General features: G+C 42.0%; 1 long non-coding RNA gene across 3 annotated transcripts in view; it reads right to left on the reverse strand.

The window, feature by feature from the left end:
- Positions 1 to 8,162: 8,162 nt before the first annotated feature.
- The window catches only part of LOC308657776, a 32,118-nt gene continuing 23,947 nt past the window's right edge, over positions 8,163 to 16,333 (reverse strand). For all 3 annotated transcript variants that reach the window (XR_014024063.1, XR_014024064.1, XR_014024065.1), the window contains 2 exons: positions 11,958 to 12,257; positions 8,163 to 11,311 (listed from right to left, as the gene is read on the reverse strand). This is a non-coding gene — a long non-coding RNA (uncharacterized lncRNA). The remainder of the gene's footprint in view (positions 11,312 to 11,957; positions 12,258 to 16,333) is intronic.

The following is a 16,333-nucleotide window of genomic DNA, read 5'->3' on the forward strand; positions in this document are numbered from 1 at the left end:
CATATTTTCCAAGTATTTCACAATGTGCTTGTAATAGGACTTAATATATTTAAATTGTTTACTTTTTTTAATGTATAGACAAAGGGGGAGGGGGAGAATTAAACCCAGAAGGTTATCATGAATTTAGCAGATGAGGAAAGAAAGACAACCTCTTTTCTTTCTTTCTTTCTTTCTTTCTTTCTTTCTTTCTTTCTTTCTTTCTTTCTTTTTTCACTGGTGGGGCTGGAACCTAGGGTTAGACCTCTTTCTGGACTTAGTCAGGTTATCAGGTTCTAGCTTCCTTAGGGGGGAAAATTTTTGTTTAAAAAAAAAGTTGGATTTACTTTTTAGTACCTCCTTAAGATAAGCCTACCTAGTGGTGCTTCTATTTGTAAGAGCCAAAAGCTGGAAACTATCCAAATATCCTTCAAAAGTAGAATGAATAAATAAATTGTGGTACAGTCATTCCCCCCATTATCCACAGTTTCACTTTCTAAAGTTTCAGTTACCCCTGGTCAACTGCAGTTCAGAAATTCCAGAAGTATTGGAATTTATAAATGAAAAATTCCAGAAGTAATCAATTCACACATTTTAAATAATTTTTACTACAGTATATTATTTTAACTACTCTATTTTATCACTCTGTATTGTTGTTAGTCTCTGTGCTTACCTGATAAAGTTCATCATAGGTTTACAGGAAAAAGCAACACATTTATAGGGATCAATAGTCTCTGTGATTTCAGGCATTCACTGGGGAGTCTCATAAACTATTCACTGTAACATTCACACACAGGGTTGTTACATAGCAAAGAGAATGACCTGCACATACAACAGTATGGATGAATCTCACAAATATAATATTGAATGGAAGAAGCCAGTTTCAAGAAAGTATCATCCCACCTATTTAGAATATACAGATGGGCAGAACTTATGTAGGCTGGTAAAACTCAAGAAAGTGGTTTCCCTTAGAAAGGGTGGCTAGGAGGGAGCATGAGAGGGCTGCTGGGGTGCTGTAATTTCTTAACCTAGATGCTGGAGACCAGAGGCGATGTTTAGCTTGTGGAAGCATCTGTACCTGCAGGCTCTGATCTGAATACTTTCTCTATGAGTTACTGTTCATCAATATAAAGTTTTCAAAATGGAAAAAACCATAATGGTGCTTAAAAGCACACTTGGAATTTATTTTTTCTTAATTGGAGAGTTTCCTGAAAAAAAACACTAGGCTTCCTAGAATTTTTATTAATAATTCAAGTCTTCCAAGCTGAGTTCCAGACAGAACAGCATCTACTAACACATCTTATGCACCTTGTTCTGAAGCCCTCTTCTCACTCTAGCTACTTTCTCTGGATCCAGAGCTGTCTGCTTCCCCTGCCTACCACCAGCAATTAGCTGTTGTAATTTGATGTATATGAAATATGGAGCCATCAACAGGACATAACATGGTGCCACACGGCTTGGCTTAAAGGGAAGAGAAGAGATGCAAATACTGGGCTTATTCTTATCCTACTGAGTTTCCTCATCCTGAGCACCCTAACCCCGGCACCTAGACCCAGATTCCTGGACCCAGATTCCTGGACCCAGATTCCTGGACCTATTCTGCAATCACTCATATTTATTTGGCATCTGGGCTAAGTTCAGGGGATACAAATGTGAGTAGAAATACATCATTCTTTGTCCTCCTGGAGGTTACATTCTGCCTATTGACAAGGATGGCATTGCCAGATATCTGAACAAAAAGTTAATTGCAAACAATAATGACAGTATAAGAAGGGGTGCTGAGGTGCCATGCATGGAATAGAGGTCTCCAATCTCAACTGATAAGGCTAAGGGTGGGCTGTGTCTTCCCCAGAGAGGTGACAAGTGTACTAAGTTCTACATGATGAACAGGAGTAAAGTCAACAAAGGAAGGGGAAGGACTGCAGGCCACAGAATAGCATGTACAAAGGCCCAGAGGCAGGAAGGAGCTACCTACAAGAAATGCAAAGATGGTCTGTGTGGCTGGGACTAGAACACAAGGAGAAGCATGGAAAGCGGTAAGACTGGCAAGGTATGCAGGTGCAGATGAAATGGGAATCCTCTTTGCTGTGCTTTTCCATTTCCAGGGCACTGAGGCATAACCTCATCAGCGCCTGCACCACCACCAGGAGTTACCAACAGCAGGCGAGTTTGTTCCAAGTTTGCAAATGAAGCAAATGCTCATCTGTGATTTGCCAGAAGCCACACTGCTCAGGAGTGGAAAGCCCTGGTACTCTGACTTTGTCCTGTACTACTGCTGCCTTCCCTGCTGTGCAGTTCAAGCTGAGTCTTCCTTCTGACTCAGCCTCAAATCCCATACTGAAGGCATCAGCTCTCAGAGCTAGAAGGAACTGGAGCGGGGACACCTCCTCTAGTATGCTCCCAAAGTGCGTCTTAAGAGAATGGAAGAGTCCCATAATCTCTGGTGGGGTTTTTCCTGGTTTACTCTAAAACACAGGCTAGAATCCTTTTAGCTCAGACTTCACCAGTAGGAAAAGGCTTTGACATGGTGTGAGTTTGACCAAGCAATCCTTGCTTTTGATTCAGTTGATCCACAGCTCCAGGCAGCTGCTCGGGAAATGCTTCTATGGACCAGAACACACTCATAGGAGCCTCTTACCCACATTCCAGGTAAGAGGCTCCACAGAAACTTTCTCCTTTTCTTATGCCTTCCTAAAACAAGAATATCATTATTCATTTTAAATGGCCTCTCCTGACCTACAAATTGTTAATTGATTTAGGAAAAAAAAAAAAACACTTACCCCTTCTTCTTCAAATATTCCAGGACAAATTCTGCTGACTTAAATTTTTGGCCTCTCTCTGTGAAACTCAATTACTTGCTAACCTTTGCACAAAAAAACTACACACATCTTCAACAGTGGGCCTTGAGTAAGAGGCCACCCTCAAGCCACTCACTATGCCATGAGGGAGGCTGGGAAATACAATCTTCAGCTTTGTATCTGACTAAAAATGGGGCTCTGTGGTTAAGTTTAAAAACCAGAATAATCCTTAGAAAGCCATCAGTAGACTCCACCAGAAAGGAAATTATTCCTAATTCAGACACTGATCCCCAATATAACCTTGGCATCAAAGCCAGATGTGAACAGTATAAAAAAAGAAAATCCCTGGCCAGACTAGCTCATGGACATAGATGCAAAAGTCCCAAACTAAATATTAGCAACTGAATCCAACAGCTTATAAAAAAAGAGAATATCATTGTGGCCAAGTTTTATTTATTCCAGAAATTCAAGGGTGGTTTCATGTTAGAAAATTTATCATTATCATATAACAAATTAAAGGATAAAAGTATGAGTACTTAGAAAAAACATTTGACAAATTTACTCATCAGAAAAACTCTCAGTGAACTGGAAATACAAGAAAATACTTTAACCTAACTAAGATGAATTAACAAAAACCTATGGGATACATTCCTTTTTCTTTCTCTTTTTTTTTCTTTTGTAGTCTTTTTTTTTTTTTTTAAGAATAGAAGATCAGTCCCACTTTCAACACTTCTGCTCAAACTACATTGGCAGTCCTGGCCAATGCAACCCAATAAGAAAGACAAAGTCATAAAGAGTTGGAACAAAGAAGTAAAACTATATTCATCGTATATGATATAATTGTTCCATAAGAATCTACAGAACAAATATTGGAAATCAGTAGAAATTCTGGCTGGGTAGCCAAATATAAACCAATGTTTGGAAATCTACTCTATTTATATACACCAGCAAGAGTTAGAAAATATAATTATAAAAAAACAAACTCATTTAACATGACTCAACACTGCAAGGTAAGCTGGGCGTGGTGACACACACCTATAATCCCATCTACTCAGGAGGCTAAGGCAGAAAGATTTGAGGTTCAAGGCCAGCCTGAACAATTTAGTAAGACCCTGCCTCAAAATTGAAAAATAAAAAGATCTGGAGATGTAGCTCAGTGGTAGAGTGCTTGCCTAAAAAGGCGTGAGACCCTGGATTCCATCTTCAGTACTACCATTAATAATAATAATAATAATATTAATATAATAAAAACAAAATATTGAAGACATATAAGGAAGAAATAATAAACTATTATTATAAAGAATTAATCAGGACCTAAGTAATTTGAGACTCATTTCTTGGATTTTGGATATTTAGATTGAAAAAAAAATTCATTTCTTCCCAAATGGAAATATTTGTTCAATATAATTCCAATCAAACTCTCAGCAAGCTTTTGAGGACCTCAATAAGTCCTTACAGTGAACCTAAAATAACCAATTTATTCTCCAAAAAAAAGAATGATATAGAATAAGTTAGACATCAATCAAGACCTATTATAAACCTACGGTATTTTAAACCAACGTTATTGCTTCAGATAAAGACAAATTTATCAATATTGGCTATAAAGACTTGGCTATAAAGCCAATAAGCAGACCCCACAAGTAAACAGAAATCGTTTATATGACAGAGGTAACATTTACATCAATTTGGAAGAGTTGGACTATCAATAAATGATGCTGGAATAATTAATCATGCATATGGTGGAGAAAATTAAATTGGATCCCTATGATTCACTGCTCAAAAATCAATTCCCAATAGATTGAGAAATAAAGTATAAAAGTACTGGGATTGAACTCAGGGGAGTTCTACCACTGAGCTACACCCCCCCACTTTTTTTTCCGTTTTGAGATAAGATGTTCCTAAATTGCTGAGACTGGCCTCAAACTTGCCATCCTCCTGCCTCAGCTTGTCGAGTAGTTAAGATTAGGTGTGCACTACTGTGTCCAGAAAAACCTTAAAAATTTTAAAAGAAGATATCTTTATGGACTCAAAGTAGATTTATTAAACAGCTCCATAAGTACTAACCATAAGTTGATGAATATATTTAGCTACATTAAAATTTATACCTCCTATTTATCGAAAACAAGACACAATTTTCAAGGAAATGGATAAAATTGGAGGTTGTCATGTCTGAGCAAAATAAGCCAGGCTCAGAAAGAAAAATATCTGAGGTTTCTCTCATATGTAGAATCTAGAAAAAATGAAACAAAGAAAAAAGAATGGCATGGAAGTGGCAGGAGAGAAGGGAGACTATTAGAGAAGGGGAAGGTGACAAGGGCAGGGAAAGAATAGGGAGGGGGATGTGATCCAAGTATGTAGTATGCATAGAGTAAACCATCACAATGAAACCCATTATTTTATACAATTAATATTCACTAATAATTAATATTTTAACTTTAAAAAACAAGACACAAGGGACTGAGGTTGTGGCTCACGGTAGAGCGCTCACCTGGCACATGCAAAGCCCTGGGTTCCATCCTCAGCACCACATAAAAATAAATAAATAAATAAAAATAAATAAACTAGCTTATAAATCATTAGAATAAGATAAACAATCCAACTGCAAAATGGTCAACAAATAAAAATAGGTATTTCAGAAAAAAGAAAATTCAAAAGGAATAAATGTTCCATTGTCCATGAATAAACCTACAGAATGATGCAAAACCCCGTTAATCATCAGGGAAATTAACTAGATTCACAGTAACATCTTACATTAACTTGCTTGGCAATAATTTAAAAGTCTGCTGTGACCAAGGGTTTGTTTGAACGTGTGTCAAGGTAAACTCTTAGGTACTGCCTGTGGATTGTAAATTGGTGTAACTTTCAACCCATTTGGAATTACCTTGTGAACTCAAACATTTACATGCCCAACTACCTTTCTTTCCATTCCTTCCTGGAGCAACATGGGCTGGGCACAAGGAGACTATTCAAGAGCATGCATTGAATATTGTTTATAACAACAACAAAAAGAACTACATACAATGACACCATTTCCATAAAGCTCAAACGCAAGCAAAACTACATGATAAGTTAATGAATATAAGCATATGTGATGAAGCTATTTTTTTGAAGCAAAGATTTGAAATTCAGGATAATGGCTCTTATCAGGGAAGGCAGGCACACGAACAGGGAAGGAGAACATAGGCAGATGCAACCAAATTGATAATGCTTTAATTCTTGGATGGGGTCATGTGCTCACAGGTGTTTATTTTGTTGTATATTTCATAACATATATTTTACATTGAACATTTTATACTTTGGTTTGGGGGTGCCAGGTCCTGTTACATGCTAGACAGGCACTCTACTTCACCCCCAGACTAACATAAAAATCTAAAAGAATTATTCCCCCCCTAAAAAGAATAGGCCCCATTTAGTAATGCTTAAGAAGAGGTAAGTCCTAAAGTTATAAGTGACAGATTTAGCTCCTGAAGCAGCCACATTTGTCCTGGGCTGCTAGAGTCAGCTGGAATCCTGGACTGGTAAGCAGTAAAGGTGAATCAAACCAAAGGGTAGAAGGTCTTTCTGTCTGCTGGGAAGTAGAAAAGGGCAGTGGCCTGCCCATCAACATACTCCAGTGATGGAGATACAGAGTTCATGAACTGACTGGTGGCAAGCAAGAAGTCCAGAAAGAAGACATGCTGGGTGATGTGTCACAGCAAGGCAGCCATCCAGGAGACGCACAGGGCTGCAGCCAGCCCTGGAACAGGTCCCAGCCTGAACCCAATCAGGTTCCCACCAGAGAAGAGGAACAGGGACCAGCCAGTCCTCCCAGATCTGGCTGCAGCCTTGGACAGGAACCAAGTAGACCTGCTGTCATCTTTGGGATGAGGGTTCCAGAAGAAAGAAGAACCAAAGATGAGCTGGAGAGGGGAGGGAATAAAAGACATGGAGAAAAATATCAGTTTGGGTTGGTTGTGAAGAAAAGGATATCTACTCCACCAAATATAAACACTCCTGGCCTCTGGGACTCTCCCCTGATCCAACCCCACCTCTAGCAGCTAAGAACCTGAGGCTGCCATATTGTTTTATCTATTTTATGGTGCAATGAGGACCGTGGCCTGGTGGGCACTCCCACTAGATGTTAATACCTCTAATACCACCAGTGGCTCCCCTTTCTAAACATTTTCTTCCCTCCTTTCTCTGTTGCTTTTACAGCACTAAAGTTGCTCATTATATGATTGATTGATTGAATGATTGTTCACAGAGTATATTTCCTTGAGCTGCAAGCATTTTAAGGTCAGGCCTAACTCCTTTATATTCCCTATCAGCTTCCTCAGAACTATAATCCAGCTGACTCTCAATAAATATTGTTAAATTTTAATGAAATTTTTAAATCTGGGGAAGAAGGAGATCACTGTAAACTATTATTGTCAGCCACAAACCATTTAATATAAGTTAATTTTCAGAACTTTTAAAAATGTTTTAATGTAGATAGAATAATTTACTGATTGATTATTATGTGGTGCTGCTGAGAATCGAACCCAGTGCCTCACACATGCTAGGCAAGTGCTCTACCACTGACCCAGTCTCTAATTTTCAGAACTTTATAAAGGTAGATTTTGATTAAAGAATTGAGAGAAAGTTGGAGGAAATTTTCTTAAATGATGAGGTTCCTTGAAGAAGAAGGGAAAAAACTATATGACCATTTAGAGAGATGATATTTAAAAAATCATGCCTTACTCATGCCCTAAAGCACTGTGGAGACATTAAAAATAGCTAGACTTCTGTAGACCATCATAGAAAGATATCAGACATATTATTAAGTTAAAACAAAACAAACTCTTGCAAAACATTCACATGTGACCTTAATTTGTTAAAAAAATGACAGCAAAATACATGTCTCTCCATTGTAGAAGAGACCTGGAAAAGACGCGGACAAAATCATACACAGTGGTCACCTCTAGCACCGAATTGCCTGAGAGTACCGTTCAAAATGTTAAAATTCAAATTCTCGTTCAGTGGGTCCGAATGGAGTCCATGATTCTGTGTTTCTGACAAGGTCTCAAGCAGTGATATCCCAGAGCCAGATCATCCTGGCTTGTGAGAGCTGCAGGTTACACAAGTCCCTTGCAAAATGTAGACATCCTTAAATATTATAGTATATTTACCGGGGCTCAGTGGTAGAACATCTGCCTTGCATACACAAGGCCCTAGATTCCTTCCTCAGAACCACAAAAGAATAAATAAATCAAATATATATATATATATATATATATATACTTATGAGTATATATATACTTATAAGTAAATAAGTTATATTCAAAACTCATTACTTATTATTTTACAATTTACTCTTATATTCTTGAGGTTGTACACATAAACTACTGAATATGTAAGTGGGAAAAAATATATAATAGTGTGCCACTATTCCTAGTTTTGCACTCAGTGACATCACAGTGATGGCATGAAATTTGCCATGGTGAGAGCATTTTACAATGGAAATTGGCCAACACAATAGATCAGGGTTTTTGTTTTCTTTCTTCTTTTTCTTTCAGAGAGCCACTTGTTAAACATTTACCAGCACACCACCTCTATGAGCATAAAGCATTGGTCTAAGGCACAGGGCTATTTGGGGAAAAGTTTTAAGAGTAAGAGGAAAGAGTACAGAAGAGGGAGGCTGTGAACTTCGAATTCAGATTTTGCCACACTAGGATGTTCTGTATACCTACCTCAAGGGTGGCATATTGTCCCTAACTACATGCTTGCCAACTGAGGAAATGAATGAATGCTGTGGAGAACCAAGATCATCTGCAGGAGAGCATTGGATGGCTCACTTCACTTCCCACAGGAGCGGGGAATGAACGAAAGAGCTGGTGTGTGCTCCTGGGGGCCCCAGGCAGGGGAAGCCCAGAGCTGGCAGGCTCAACATTTCCTGTATATGGTTTTGGTTCCTGCATCTGGCAGCCAGTATTGATTCATGTACTCCTCTAGAGTTCAGCAAGAACTATTCAGCAAGAAAAGCCCAAGGCCAAACTACTGGTTGAGTAAACAAACAGCCAGGTCTGGACAAAGCTCCCGCAGGAACCCACACAGCCACTCCTCCTCCCACCCTTCAGCCCTTATCCTGCCACTAGAACCTTCTCTCTAGCCCTGTTGCTCCCTCTAACCACTCTTACTCCTCGGACCACCCGAGGCAAAGTTCCACAATTAATGGAAACTTCCATCCCTCCAGCCTCCAGCCTGCTCGGGTGTCACCAATCCAAACGCACCAAAACTGAAGTCAGAGCCATAGCCTGGTGGGCCTGGTGGGCCATCTGAGCAGACCTGTGGGTCAGGTCTCAGACCCTTAGGCAGAAACAGCTGTGCTTCTGCACCTGGTTCCAGTGAGTCACCCACACTCCCCGTCATCATCCTACCAATGTCCTCTGCACCCCAACTGCAGGCACCCTGGCGCTGTTGTAGGCAATGGAAATCCGGGCTGCCCAACTACTGACTCTGAGAGCTCACACTGAGCAGAGGGAGCAAGTCAAACAGATGGTGATGATCCCTAGGAAGAGACTGAGGTAGGGCAAAGGGGACACAAGTCATGGGGCAGGTGGCATGGACCTGGGATGGGGAAAGGTTAGTATTACAGAGTGGTGAAGGGCCTCCAGTGTAGCTGGGACTACAGGTGCATGCCACCATGCCCAGCTGTCTGATGAATCTTCATGCCGCATGAAAGAAAGAGAAGTGTCAAGTAGGACTCAGGGTTCAAGCCCTATGTATCATGAGTCTGTCTTATAACAAGCTTTCATGCAGGAGCTGAATCTTGTTCTTTCTCACTGTATTTCCAGGAACAAAAAGTAGTTACTAGGCCTGGCCCACGTTCACCAAGAGAGGATAGGAGAAAGGGAAGAAGGGTGTGTGGAATAAGAATATTTATGCCATTGATATTTCTAAGTCTGGCCTTTCCCAGGAAATCTTGGGGACTGATCCAACAAGTTCTGATGACTTACCTACCTGCCCTCCACACCTTCCAGCTCCCTCTTCTCTTCTTGCACAAAAGCAAAGCATTAGCAACTAGACAGTTGAGAAGCAGTTTACCACTTTTAGTTCAGTGCTGACTTAGAGTATTAGTCAGTTTTCCACTGCTATGCAAAATACCTGAGGTTGGATACTTTATTTAAAAAAAAAAATAGGTTTTTGAGTTCTCAGTTTTTTGGAAGCTAAAAGTCTAAGATCAGATGGCTTTACTTTATTTTTTATTTTTTGATTCTTCTTAGTTATACATGACAGTAGAATCCATTGTGATAAAATTATATAAGCATGGAATATATCTTATTCTAATTAGGGCCCCATTCTGTGGATAGGCATGATGGTGGGATTAACTTAGTATTTTCATATATGTGAAAATTATGTTAGATTTATTCTTCCTATTCCTGTCCCCCCTCCCTTTCTTTATCTAATCTAATGAACTTCTCTTCTATACCTTCCCCCTTTATTGTGATTTAGCTTCCACGTTCAACCTTTGGTTTTCTGGGATTGGCTTATTTAACTTAGTGTGATAGTCTGCAGATCCATCCATTTACTGGAAAGTGTCATAAAATCATTCTTATTTATGGCTGAGTAATACTCCATTGTGTGTGTGTGTGTGTGTGTGTGTGTGTGTGTGTGTGTGTGTATATGAATCACATATCATATTTTATTATCTGTTCATCTGTTGAAGGACACTGAGCTTGGTTCCATAGCTTAGCTATTGTGAATTGTGCTGCTATAAACATTGCTGTGTCACTGTAGTATCATGATTTTAAATCCTTTGGATATATGCCAAGGAGTGGGATTACTGGGTCAAATGGTGGTTCCATGCCTAGATTTTGAGGAATCTCCTTACTGCCTTCCAGAGTGGTGGCTCCAATTTGCAGTCCCACCAGCAATGTCTGAGTGTTCCTTTCCCCCCTCATCCTCACCAACATTTATTGTTACTTGTATCCTTGACAGCTGCCATTCTGACTGGAGTGAGATGGAATCTCAGTGTAGTTTATTGATTCAGCCTCTGGTGAGAGCCCCCTTGGCTGCATCCCATCATGATGGACCACATCCCAGTGCAAACGTGTGCAGGAGGGAGAGCTCACATAGAGACACAGGAAGCCAGAGGGGCTAGGCTTGTTATTTCATAATTCCTCTCTCAGAAACTAACTGGGGACCCACAAGAACGACATATATCTCTTCTGAGAGCAGCACCCTCAATGACCTAACCTCCATCCACAATGCCCCATCTCTTAAAGGTCCCACCACTTCTTTATATGTCCACACTGAGGACCACATTTCTGATACATGAACTTTGGAGATCAAACCGTCTCCAAACCCAGTTGTTAAGCTACACATTTAACTGATGTAACAGGAGCCCCCAATAATTCCTTCGTGAAGTTCTCTGCACATAAGTGGGTCAGAGCTGCTACCACAGCTGCACATGCGTGGCAGAGACCCAGCAACATCTGATTTTGCTCTGGCATTGCGGGGGGGGGGGGGCGCTGCTGTATTGCACGGTCTCAGATCATCACATATGTGTTCTTGGTGGCCTGAAGGAAGAAGAAAGGAGGAGAAAGTCACAGGGTTGAGTCAGGGAAGAGAAGGAAGGTGCCTCTGCCTTTTAAGGACATGCCAAGGAGTTGTACCCACCACTTCTGCTCACATCCCATTGGCTAAAACTTGACCATTTGGCCACTTGACTATAAAGGAACCTGGGAAACTAAAATTCCATGACAATGGAAGAAGGGCAAGAGAATGTCGGGGGCATCTGGCAGCTCTGCCACAAAGCAGATCCACCTGCCCTAAATGCCACTTTCCTTCTCTCTATGTGATCCCCTCAAGATAAGGCCCAGCCTAATGCCTTTCATTTTATATGAAGAATTTTTAAGCACATGAAGCACAATCACCCACATAATTATGCTTAATGTTCCCAATACCCCATGGGCTAGGCAGTTTGGTCAGATTTTACCTAAGAAAACCAGGGTTTAGAATGGTGGGAAGATCTGTACAGCGTCATAGACTGATGAACAGCTGGGATTTGAACTCAGGCCTTCTCTCCAGATCCCTTGCTCCCACCCCTCACCAGCAGGGCACTAAGTGGATAATTACTGTGCTGTGAAGGAGGGGTGATCCCTACCACTCACAACACCACCACTAGAGAATATCAGGAAAGATGGCAGCTAAAGACGGGTATACCTTTACAGAGCGCAGACAATCCCATCGTTCTCGCTGAAGGAGAAAATCCACTCCAGCCCTGCACATCTGTGTGTGACACAGAGGCAGAGGAGGCAAGACTGAAAAGCCAGGACAAATCCTGGGACCAGCCTGATGTGCACACCATCCCCAGCGCAGATGGCCTCCTTGTTTACAAAGCTTCTGTGGTGACTGGCTTGTGTCTGCTCCATATAGCTGTGAAATATTCTTAATATCAGTCCTTGTGAGATCTGTCCTTTGTAAGCCCCGAAGTGTCATAACATCCAAACTTCAGTTCCACATCTGCAAAAAAGATCAAGACAATTTTATTCCCTGCAGCCAGCCCACAGCTGGTGAGGAGACAGTGCTAAACATGTTGGTTTAACCAAGAGAAATGACAGCCACATTGTGCCTCAGACTTCCCCTGGACACCATCTAGGCCCTCAGCATCTCTCACTCCAGCAGTACCCCCTGCCCCTATTTCCCCAGCTCATCTCTTCCAATTTCCCCTCCTCCCAATCTGAAGACCAGGGCCCTCCAACAGTGCAAAGCAGGCTTGGAAGAGCTGGTGAGATCACAGGTCCTTCGACCATCAAAGAGGAAGAGACTTCGAGACTGCCCAATACTGTGGCCACAGGCCCTGCATGGCAGAGCCTTGCTCAATGTACAAGATTGCTGCTCTAAAGCTTTCTGCATGTTGCTTTAGCTAATTCAAAAACAGTGTGGCAGCTAAGGGAGCCTTCTGAGGCCCCACTGCCTGGCTCTGATTCCAGCTCTGTCACCTATGACTGTGTGACCTGAGAAAACCTTAGCAATTGTTCTGTGCCTACTTTCCTCATCAGTAAAATTAAATGATAATGACAGCAAGGCCCTTATCTAGCATGGTTGTTGTGATGACAACATGAGTTAATACAGTTGATTCTCATTCCCAATGATTATGTTCTATAAAGTTGCTGTAAACAATGAATTAATGAATTCTGATCCAGTCCCTAATGGGATACACAGTTTAGGTTCCTGTGATTCTGAGTTATAACACTTTCAACAACAGTGATGGATATCTTTGTTTTAATGTGTGTTTCTGTTTAAAGACACCATATTTAATATATATTATTGATTCATTAACTTTAAATTCACAATCAACAGTACTATCATTCATGCCTGAACAATGCTTATGCAAATTTTCTTCACAAGGCACATCACAACTTTCTTGCACTTTCTTGCACACACTGCACTCCCCACTTCTCACTTTATGCCCTAGACTACACATCAACACAACACTTGGGACTGTTTTAAACAGTAAAATCACCCAAAAAGAAGCCAGATGTGATGGCTCATGCCTCTAATCCCAGCTACATGGGTGGCTGAGACAGGAGGATCACAAATTCAAGGCAGCCTGGACAACTTAGTGAGACCTTGTCTCAAAATAAAATAAAAAGGGCTGGAAATGTAGCTCAGTGGTAGAATACTTGCCTAGCATGCATGAGGCTCTGGTTCAATCCCCAGGATTCTCACACACACACACACACACACACACACACACACACACACACACACACCATGGTACCAAACAGACCTTGCAAAGAACACTTGTTTACAATCTGAACTGAGACAAGAAGACAGAGGGTCACCTGGCTGGACCTTAGCTGGAATGTGCACATCCTGAAACTCTAATTCCCTCTGCTCTGCACATGTTTGAGAATGATCTTGGAAGCACCATGAGTATCGAAGTTGATAGTACACTGGATTTTATAAAAAAGGTGAGTTTGCAGATACAGAATCCATGAGCAATAAGGATCAATCAACTGTATACAGAGAGCCCTCAGAATAGCACCTGATGTATAGTAAGCACTGGGTAAAGGCCAACAACCTGCTGAGACAGATATTGCTGTTTCCATTTCATAGATGAGAAAACTGACTGTCCCAGAGGTTCAGGACCTGGACATGGGCTGGTCAGTGTGATGGTGTCAGAACTCAGACCAGTTTTCAGCCTGGTTTTACTACTTTTTATATTGCTGAGGATGGGTCCCCAGCTGTCTCCACGCTGCCTCCACAGGTGCAATGGTGCTGGCCATAAGTGACAGGCACACATTACACTCCCCCTTCCTGCTTCACGCACACACAGAAGCCCCTATATTTACACAAGGCTTCCTTTCCCAAAACTTCCTTAATTCTGAGGTGCCCTAAGAACAAAGAGGTTTCCTAGCTTTCTGCTAGAGAGCGGGTTCCTTCCTCTGGCTGTGGGCAGAGCTCCCAGCCCTTCTCATTCTGTCTCAGCACCTTCTACTCCACACTGGCCACCAAGGCAGCCTGACACAAAGGACCCGGTACAAGGAGCTTAGGGTGGACTCTCTCAGCTTCCTCTGCTGCTTAGCCAGGGGCCCCAGCTGGGACTGGCTCACTCCATTGAGAAGAGAAGTCCTAGGAGAAAGGAAAGAGACTGTGATGGTGAGAGGGTGGAGAAGCCAGGACCCCAGGGACACCCCACAGAGGGAAGGCTGGCCAATGGAGGGGCAGGTGTAAAAAGAAGGACTGCCCATCAGAACAGTGTGACAGAGGGTCATGGTATCCACATTGCATGAAGTCCTTGGTAAAGCCAGCATCTGCCTGGACCAGGCAGCTAACCCTGCCATCCTTCCAGCCCTGGGTTTTTTAAATAGGTTGCAGATCCATCTGAAGTCTGAGAAGATGAGACATCCTAGAGTAATTTGCATTTTTCATTTGCCTACTATCAAGGGTCAGTAAACCATGGCCTGCAACTTGCTGGTACATCACTAGCTAAAAATGTTGTTGTTGTTGTTGTTGTTGTTGTTTTTTAACATCTTTAAAGGATGGAAGAAAAAGAAAAGAAGGAAGAAAGACCATATGTGACCCATTAAGACTAAAATAATAACCTTTGCAGGAAAAGTTGTCTAATCCAGATTGATCTATTAAAGCCCTGCTAAATAAGCAGGAAGCAGAACAGGCAGGACACAGGTCTAACACCCACCCATCCATGACCCAGGACATGCAGGGTGTCATTTAACCTCTGTGAGGCTCAATTTTCCCATCTACAAAGTGAAGACAGTAACACCCCTGGGGCTGTGGGAATTAAATTAGATATAATCCACATCAAGCCTTTGGCCCAAAGCATCCTAGACAGCCACATGTGGGCAGCGCCGGTGGCTGGTGGCTGCTGGCAGCAGTGGTTGTGGTGGAGGGGAACAGTGCAGATGGTAGAGGGACAAGCAAAAGGGCCCCATGCTGACTGTCTACATATCACAGAGAACTAGGGAAACTGACTCATGGGGGTGACTCATCTGAGGTCACACCACTATAACAGCTATAATGTCACCAGAACAGCTTTCTACAAACTCATGAAGGCTCACAAGCAGGCACCCGCCCTTCCATTGCCCCTTTCAGGGCCAACACACCAACACACACACACTTCTGACTCCAGACTTCATTCCCATAGAACTTTGCTCTTTTCAACAGACTGATGGGTGGACCTGCTGTGTGGCTCATATCCTAGGGGTATTTTCATCCTTTCACAGACAGGAGGTCTCTAAGGAGCCACCTCAAACCAAAGCATTTCTTTATTTTCCCAACATGGGGACCAAAGTCGGGCCATAGCCAGGGCCTCTCCTCTTGGATCAATTATCCAAATTCTGAAGCTCACATGTGAGCTCACACTCTGGAACAGAGAAGGGTGGGCATGTAACAGCCATAAAAATCAGGTTAGCTCTGGTCCCATCAAATCTCTAGGGCCCTCAGTCATCCTTACCTGCCTCTTGGTGCTTGAGAGAGGAAGGTGTCTCAGAGATCACATGAGGGGTTCCAAGCCACTTCTGGTTTTTGAGATTACCAGGACATACATTTTATAAAATGTGGTCCACTTTAAATAGTTACATTGCAAAATTAACCCTTTTAACCCCAAAGTATAATTCCATCTAATAGTGCTAATCCACAAAATAATTTTTGGATTCATCACATGTATGAATTTATCTTGAACGAGCAGGCAAAGTGGTCCAGTAGTGACATAGACATAGGAGTTTCAAGTTGAAAAGCATGTGTCTCCTTCTACTCTAGCTGGGTCAGATTATAGCACCACTTTATTGGAAGATGAAGTCCTTAGAAATGACATGCAAGTCTAGAGGGGAGGGTCCTCTTGCATGTCTCTCCAGCAAATTCCTAGATGGATCTCCTGTCTCTGGCTGTTGTCACCACAACCCTAGTAGAAGATCTTCTCCTGCATCAAGGGCCACAAAGGCCACCAGCTTCTCCTTCATCGCTAAATGTAAATTTGTTTCGGGGGGGCCAGGACACCTGCATCACCCTGCTCCCCCCTGTGCCCTCTCTTCCTGCTTCTAGGAAAACGGACAATGTCTTCTCCTCTTATTTCT

Source organism: Spermophilus citellus (genome assembly GCF_964194105.1).
Source record: "Spermophilus citellus genome assembly, chromosome: 10".
In the NCBI taxonomy this organism is placed as follows: domain Eukaryota; kingdom Metazoa; phylum Chordata; class Mammalia; order Rodentia; family Sciuridae; genus Spermophilus; species Spermophilus citellus.